We start from the raw sequence: 8,591 nt of genomic DNA, 5'->3' as shown, positions 1-8,591 counted from the left end.
CGATATCTATCATTTCGGACCGAGGTACGCAGTTTACTTCGCATTTATAGAGAGTAGTTCAGTGAGAGTTGGGCACCCAGGTTGTGTTGAGTACAGTATTTCATGCTCAGATGGACGGGCAGTCCGAGCGGACTATTCAGATATTGGAGGATATTCTCCGAGTTTGTGTTATTGACATTGGAGGTTCGTGGGATCAGTTCTTGCCTTTAGCAGAGTTTGCCTATAATAACAGCTACCAGTCGAGTATCCAGATGGCTCCTTGTGAGGCTTTATATGGTAGGCGGTGTCGATCTCCGGTTGGATGGTTTGAGCTGGGAGAGGCTCGATTGTTGGGTACGGATCTGGTTCAGGAGGCCTTGGACAAGGTCAGGATCATTCAAGATAGGCTTCGTACAGCTCAGTTCAGGCAAAAGAGCTATGCAGATCGTAAGGTTTGAGATGTGGCATTTATGGTTGGTGAGCGGGTATTTCTCCGAGTGTCGCTTATGAAGGGCGTGATGAGATTTGGGAAGAAGGGCAAGCTTAGCCCTAGGTTCATTGGTCCGTTTGAGATTCTTGATCGAGTGGGAGAGGTGTCTTATAGACTTGCATTGTCGCCGAGCTTATCAGCCATGCATCAAGTGTTCCATGTGTCCATGCTTCGAAAGTATCACGGTCATCCATCCCATGTGTTAGATTTCAGCACTGTCTAGTTGGACAAGGACTTGTCCTATGAGGAGGAGCCGGTAGCTATTCTATACTAGCAGGTTCGTCAGTTGAGATCCAAGAGTTTCCCTTCAGTTCGTGTTCAGTGGAGAGGTCAGCCTCCTAAAGCATCAACCTAGGAGTCCGAGTCCGATATGCGGAGCCGTTATCCTCATCTATTCCCCGACTCAGGTACTTTCTTCTTCTGTCCGTTCGAGGACGAACGGTTGTTTTAGAGGTCTTGGAAACCTCATTTAGAGCCGCCTCGATTTGCGTGCGCAGTCCAGGCGCATAGCCGGAAAGCTTAAATATGAAATTTTGTGAAAAATACAAAGTTTTTTATGTTAAAATAAATAAGTTTGACTTTGGTCAAAACGGACCCGGACCCATGATTTGACGGTCCTAGAGGGTCCGTAGGAAAATATGGGATATGGGCATATGTCCGGAATCGAATTCCGAGGTCCCAAGCCCGAGAAATGAATTTTTAAGTAAAATTGTTTTCTGAATTTTTTTAAGGAAATTGGAAATGAAATCTGATTAGAAAGCGATGGTATCGGGCGCGTATTTTGGTTCCGACGCCCGGTACAGGTCTTATATATGTTTTTAGTTCTTCCTATAAAATTTGGTTTAAATCGGACGTCGTTTGACGTGTTTTGGACTTAAATTTCTAAATTGGAAACTTGATGAAGTTTGAGGAAAAATTCTTGATTTTGAGGTTTGATTCATTGTTTTTGAGGCTATTTAGGCGATTTGATCACACGGATAAGTCCGTATGATATTGTTGAGTTAGTACATGTGTTTGGTTAGGAGCCTTGAGGGCTCGGGAGTGTTTCGGAGGTGTTTCGGAATGGTTTTAGCCTTGTAAAAGTTGCAGGTTTTCTGCAGTCAATGCACAGGGAATTTGTTTTTCGCGTTCGTGTGGTCCCACTCGCGAACGCGTAAGGAAAAGATCCCAGGTGCCCAGTTTCTTCATCGCGAACGCGAGCTTTGGGACGTGAACGCAAAGCTGAGGGGGGAACCCTTCGCGAACGCGTTCGTTTGCACGCAGACACGAGGGCTCGAGAAGCTGTAGCTTCGCAATCGCGAGCCCCTTGACGCGAACGCAAAAGCCAAAAGGTCTGACCCATCGCGAACATGATAGGTCTATTGCGAACGCGTAGCTTTAAATAGCCCAATTATTTTAAGTTTCAAAAACAGAATGCAAACGGGATTTCTCAAAATTTTGCAAAACTTCTTCTTCTCCAAAGCTCCAAGACGATCCTTGAAGCACTTTCTCGCCAAAACTTCGTGGGTAAGTAATCTCCAACTCGTTTTCTTCCATTTTCCTCAACATCAAATGAATTTCTAGGCCTAAAACATATGATTAAGGGTAGAAAATTAGGGATTTGGGTAGAGTTAGGGCTTTTTTTTCTTGATTTAGACCTCGTTTTGGGGTCGGATTTGAAAATAAATTATATATTCGAGCTCGTGGATGAATGGATAATTTGATTTTGGTCCGAACCTCGTATTTTGACCAAGCGTGCCCGGGGTCAATTTTTGGGATTTTGGGAAAAATACTTGGGAAGCTATAATTAGGCATTGGATTCGAATTGTTTAGCATTTATTGATGTTATGAAGTCATTTGTGTATAGAGACAATAGATTTGGAGCCTAATTCGAGAGAAAACACGGTAATTGAGGATTGAATTAGCCGTGGAAGTTCGAGGTAAGTGTTTTGTCTAACCTTAGGTTGAGGGATTAGGAGTAGAGTCCTATTTTCTATGTGATAATTGTTGAGTACGACGTATAGGCATGGTGACGAGTATCTATACGTTGATGTATAGCATGACCGTGAGTCTTTATGTTGTGAATATCCTAATTTTGTTGTGTCTTTCATGCCTTAGTGATGATTTCTTTATGTTCTGAAAAGCTTGTGAAAGAAATTATGACTTTTGAAATTTGAGGAGCATTGGCTTGAGTTATATTACAAAGTGTGAAAGTATATGAGATGATTGAACCCTTTGGAGCATTGACTCAAATGGTAAAGTGAGTTATGAAGTAACCGTGAAGGAAAGAGAAAGAGTTATTATATTGTTCCCTTGCCGGGATGTTTGTTGCTTTGTTGATTATCTCCTTTGCCGGGATGCTAAGATTATTGATATTGTTCCCTTGCCGGGATTTAACTGTTTAATTGTGTTCCATTTCCGGGATTTCTATTGTTATTTGTTTACTCCCTTGCCCCTTTGTTTGTGATTGTTGTTTGGTTGAGGAAGAGCGTTGAAGCACGAAGGTTGATGCCGTGCATTGTTTGCTATGGTGAGTAAAGAGTGTAAAGCATGAAGGGTAATGTCGTGCCGTACGATGTACCATTCCATACCGATTATCATTGACTATATGGTGAGGAACGAGAGTAAAAGCACAAAGGGTGATGTCGTGCAAATTGTTGGTTTCTGATTCTTGATGATATTCTAGTTATGTTGTTACTTTTCTTACCTGATGCTTTCTATTCGGAACCGTTTCCCCCCCCCCCACAACATGTTTTCCCTTTCCCACAATTTACTAGTTATTTCTGCATTTTCCTTTTCGCTGTATATATTTAAATTGCACAGGTTTATTTGGTAGTCTGGTCCTAGCCTCGTCACTACTTCGCCGAGGTTAGGCTAGACACTTACCAGCACATGGGGTCGGTTGTGCTGATACTACACTCTACACTGTGTGCAGATCCCGGAGCAGCTTACGGACACTAGTTGGAGGGCTTCCTTCAGTCCACCCGGAGACCCAAGGTAGACCTGAAGGCGTTCGCGGGCTCTGGCATCTCCCTCTATCTCTATTCCCTGTTTCATTTTCTTTCGTTCAGAAACAGTTTATTGTATTTTCTTCAGGCCTTGTTTGTAGTGACTCTTAGACAGTCTGTGACACTGTGCCACCAGGTTTTGGGTATTGAGGTTTTGAAAGTAGTAATAGACGTAGTCTTGAGTTATAAAAAAAAAATTGTTGACTTCCACTTATTTATTTAATTCCGCTATTTTCATATTATCGCTGGTAATTGAAAAAAAAGTAATTTGTTCATAAAAAAGGTAGTTAAGGGTTGGCTTTCCTAGCTCTCAATTGTATTATTAAATAAAAAAATCAAAATATTTGCTATTGTTATATTTTTATCTTTTAGTTTCAAAATTTGTAATTTCTTTACATTAGCTTTAAGTTAATTTATTATGTTTATGTTTCAAATAAATAATTAATATGATTTTACAAATTAGATTTTAGTTTAGTATTTTAATTAATTTATTAGTTTAAAATCAAGAAATAGATGAAAAAACAAATAACAAAAAGGGGGAAACCTTGATTAAGCACGAAATTGAGCCAAACATTTTAGAAGCCCAAATTTCCCCCCCCCCCACACCTAGCCTAGATCGGGTTTGACCCGCCCCACTTCCCCAAACATAAGCTTTATATTAGAAACAAAAGACCAAATCCTAATCTATACCCCCAAACGGCGCCTCCCCCCAGCTCTGATTCTGCCTCGCCCAAGTTCACCCAAACTCGTCTGAGTTTCAGACGAGTTCTTCCCCCAAACTCATCGCACATGGTCCCCTCCTTTCGTCTCTCTAACGTGGCATAACCGTTTCTGACCGAATATTTTCAGCTTCACCACATTCTCATGCGCTTTTGATTTCTTGGGACGAATTTCGGGTAAATGGGAGCGATTGAATGCGAGAAATCACATCCACACCTTCCATTTGTCGGTTTTTGTTCTATGTGAGATTTTTTGTGGCGTTTTCGGATTTAGGAGGAATATTTGGTGATTTCTTGGAGAAAGGGCAGAAGCTTCGAGAGTTGAGTATATATAGTGGGGTTTTCAGAGATTTTGGGCTGGGGACAGATTTTCGGAGAAAATTTTGAGAGGTAAAAGTTCTAGGGCTAGGTCGAATTTCAGATTTTCCTTCAGAATTTCTAGAGTATCTCTTGAAAAATATAGAAACTTCAGTTTTTCTTTTATTTGGATACAGAAAAAAAACAAAAAAATAAAAATAAGGTTTGCTTCCTCTGTTTCAATTTTGAAATTTTGGTTGAAAAATGGAGTTCAACTGAGGTATTGGGAGTTTGATTGACTTGAATTGCCATTGCAGTCCTGCTACTGGTTCGTGTTATCTTACTTTGAATTGCTATTATTTTCTTGCTGGGATTTTGGATTCAAAGCTTTGTAGTCAACCTCACATCTATTATCAAAAGAAAGGTTTGATTTTAGGTTCATCTCTTTACTCCCTCTTAACTTGTTCTGGCATTGATCGAAATATGCTGATAGTTGAAATTTTGTTAGATTTAGAATGTTTATGAGCTGGTTTATGTGAAACCAGTCTGTGATGCAATTTTTGTCGTGAATTCTGTTGTTTTTCATTGGTTTTGGCAAATTTTCTTTACTCAATTGGTTCTGTTTGCTACTGATTCTTTCTTTGAAGTAGTTTAATTAATTCAAGTCATAAATCTGTAGAGCAACATTGTGTTAGGATTTGAAAGAAAAAGAATTAAGGTCTCGTCGTCACTATTCTAATTTATCGCCTTAATTAAGTTCTTCGGCAAAAATGGACAGCTTCAAGTTTTTGTTATAGATGCAGTTCGTTATTTGAAGTCTTCTGTTTTGAAATTAATTTCTGGATCTCTACTATGCTTCTTTGAAAAACTATTTCCTTTTAGTCTTAAATTGGGTCCAACTTTAGTTTGAAGTCAATACAACGTTTCAGCCAACTGATTTCCTGGGAGTAAAAAATAATTTTCCATGGGTCATGTTTTATCTTATTTGGTTGATTTAGTTCGAAGCCTTTCTGACTCATTTAGGTGCTAGAAGTTTTATGCTCTGCTGCATCTCCGGCCCAGTCAAGCTCACAATTATTGATTTAAGTCGATTTCCATTACGATACATCAGTTGCTATCCTCTGTTAAGATATGTACCTTCTATTGATCACATTTTGAGGTCGACAGGAAAATTGGATTGTTGCTCGATATAGATGGCGTTGCCATAATCCTTCTACTCCTCCTCTTCAAATCCATTTTCAATTCTTTAGCTTCCTCTACATACACTCCTGCAATTCTAATCTCTGTCAAATTACAACTTCTTATTCATCAAAGAGAGAGTTATAAAGAAATGGACGTTGTGGCATTTGCTCCTAGAAAGGTTATCTTTGTTTAGGAGAGGATGGTTGCTGGTTAAAGAATTCTATTTTGTGCATTTTGGGATGCTTATCTACTTGAATTCATCATTTTTGTCCTTTTGGGTGCAAATTCGCCTTGAATGAGATTGGGTCGCGGAGAGTGGGAAAAGGCCGAGCCCGTTAGTAATTAATTTATTCACATCCTTTAAGAAGTAGGCTTGGTCAAATGCATGAAATAAGAACTTAAAACGAAATGGAGCATGAAATGAGTTTTATTTATTTATTTATCCTAGTTTTGTTTTACTTTTCATAAACATGTTATTAAGCTTTAGGCGCGATTAATACATCATCACGACTATGGTAAGGTTCCCGTGACGTAGTTGTGATATATAATTTCCAAATTAGGGTGTACATTTCATGTGACCCAACATCAATTTCCAATAATGTTAAATAAAATAAGCGTGTCGTGAACCGCGGGTGCATTTCATGATACGATGTGTTTTCAAAAAACAAATCATGAATTTTCCTAAAAACATTAAAAGCAGCTAGAAAGTGAAAATGCACGAAGGTTTAAAATGTGTTATTGACCAGATAATTAGGCCAATAGTAATAGTTGAGCGACCGTGCTAAAATCACGAAACTCGTGAATGCCTAACACCTTCTCCCGGGTTAACAAAATTCCTTACCTAGATTTCTGTGTTTCGCTGACTGTAAAACAGAGTCAAACTTTCCTCGATTCGGGATTTTAAACCGGTGACTTGGGACATCATAAATTATCCCAAGTGGCGACTCTGAATTTGATATAAATAATCCTGTTTCGATTTTTGTCACTTTAATTGGAAAAACTCCCTTATACCCTTTACGGGTAGAAAAAGGAGGTGTGGCAAGATGAAGATGGAACACTATACATGAGAACATTCAATGGACCATTGGCAGTATGTTTAGGGCTGGGGGACACCGATTGTGTTTTACGGGAGGTCCATGAAGGCACTTGTTGGAACCACTCCGGCGCCGAATCTTTGATTCACAAAATCATTAGAGCAAGGTACTACTAGGATAGCATGGAAAAAGACATCAAGGAGTTTGTTCAAAAATGTGATAAATGTCAAAGTTTTGCATCGATGATCCACCAGCCCGAAGAACAACTTCATTCAGTCATGTCGTCGTGGCCATTCATGAAATGGGGGATGGATATCGTTGGCCCTCTGCCATCGGCCCCAAGTAAGGCTAAATTCATTTTGTTTATGACTGACTACGTTTCTAAATGGTTGAAAACACAAGCCTTCGAAAAGGTCAGAGAAAAAGAAGTTATAGACTTCATCTGGGATCACATCATGTGCCGGTTCGGGATACCTGCCGAAATTATATACGACAACAGAAAGCAATTCATCGGCAGCAAGGTCACGAGGTTTCTTGAGGAAGATAAAATAAAAGTTATCTCGCCATATCACCGAAGTGGAAACGGACAGGCCGAGTCGACAAACAAAAGTATCATCCAGAATCTAAAGAAAAGATTAAACAATGCCAAGGGAAAATGGAGAGAGATTCTACCCAAGGTTCTTTGGGCATATCGAACAACATCAAAGTCCAACGCGGGGGCAACCCCATTCTCTTTAGTATATGACTCTGAGGCATTGATTCTGGTCAAAGTCGGGGAACCCAGTGCCAGGTTTCAACACACAACAGAAGAATCAAATCATGAGGCTATGAATACTAGCCTCGAACTATTGGATGAACAACGAGAAGCTGCAGTTGTTCGGATGGCTGCACAAAAGCAAAGAATTGAGAGATATTATAATAGAAGAGCCAACCTTCACCACTTCGGAATCGGGGACTTAGTTCTAAGGAAAGTCACCCTCAATACTTGATACCCAAACGAAGGGAAACTAGGCCCAAATTGGGAAGGACCATATCGAGTCCTCAGTATCATCGGAAATGGATCTTAAAAACTTGGCACAATGAAGGGCGAACAATTGCCAAACAATTGGAATGTGTCAGTCCTCAAACAGTATTATTGCTCAGGCATGACTTTTCCCCTTTTCCATTTGTGTTTGATACTAACTTATTGCATGTGTTCGATCGAAGATGTCGAGAAAAATCTTCAACATGAAAACCTTAGGTTTTAAAGCACATGTTGTACTCTATTTCCCTTAGATCAGTTTTTATCCCAAATGGGTTTTTTCGACGAGGTTTTTAACGAGGCAACAACTATATGCTACTTGAGGAAAATTCAACAGTATCCAAGGCTTCTTTTCAATCAACCTCGAATACTGGGAGGAATCACCCTCGGAGGTTATAGTTACGAGGAAAATACTTCATATCAAATGCTCTTGATAGGGAAACTTTGTAATGAGCCACACGGTCGAATGAACCGTATCCAAATAGATTAGTCGAGCCCCGATGTGTGATGATCCGAAAGGTCATCACTTATTTTAGAAACAAATCATGTCTTCCGAGGCCTTAAAACCTCCTTTTTACCTTACCCCGATTTGTGTGTGCAGTCCGGGCACGTAGCCGGAAAGCCATTATGTGAAAATCTGTGAAAAATAATAAAATTTTCCTTTAAAATGAATTTAAGTTGACTTCGGTCAATATTTTGAGTAAACGGACCCGAACCCATGATTTGACGCTCTCGGAAGGTCCGTAGGAAAATATGGGACTGGGGCGTATGCCCGAAATCAAATTCCGAGGTCCCAAGCCCGAGAAATGAATTTTTAAAGAAAATTATTTTCTTGAATATGTGTGAGTTTTTGGAAATGAAATATGTTTGGAATTTGATGGA

This window comes from Nicotiana sylvestris, chromosome 6, assembly GCF_000393655.2.
Source record: "Nicotiana sylvestris chromosome 6, ASM39365v2, whole genome shotgun sequence".
NCBI lineage: Eukaryota > Viridiplantae > Streptophyta > Magnoliopsida > Solanales > Solanaceae > Nicotiana > Nicotiana sylvestris.
Note: the sequence above shows the minus strand (reverse complement) of the source record.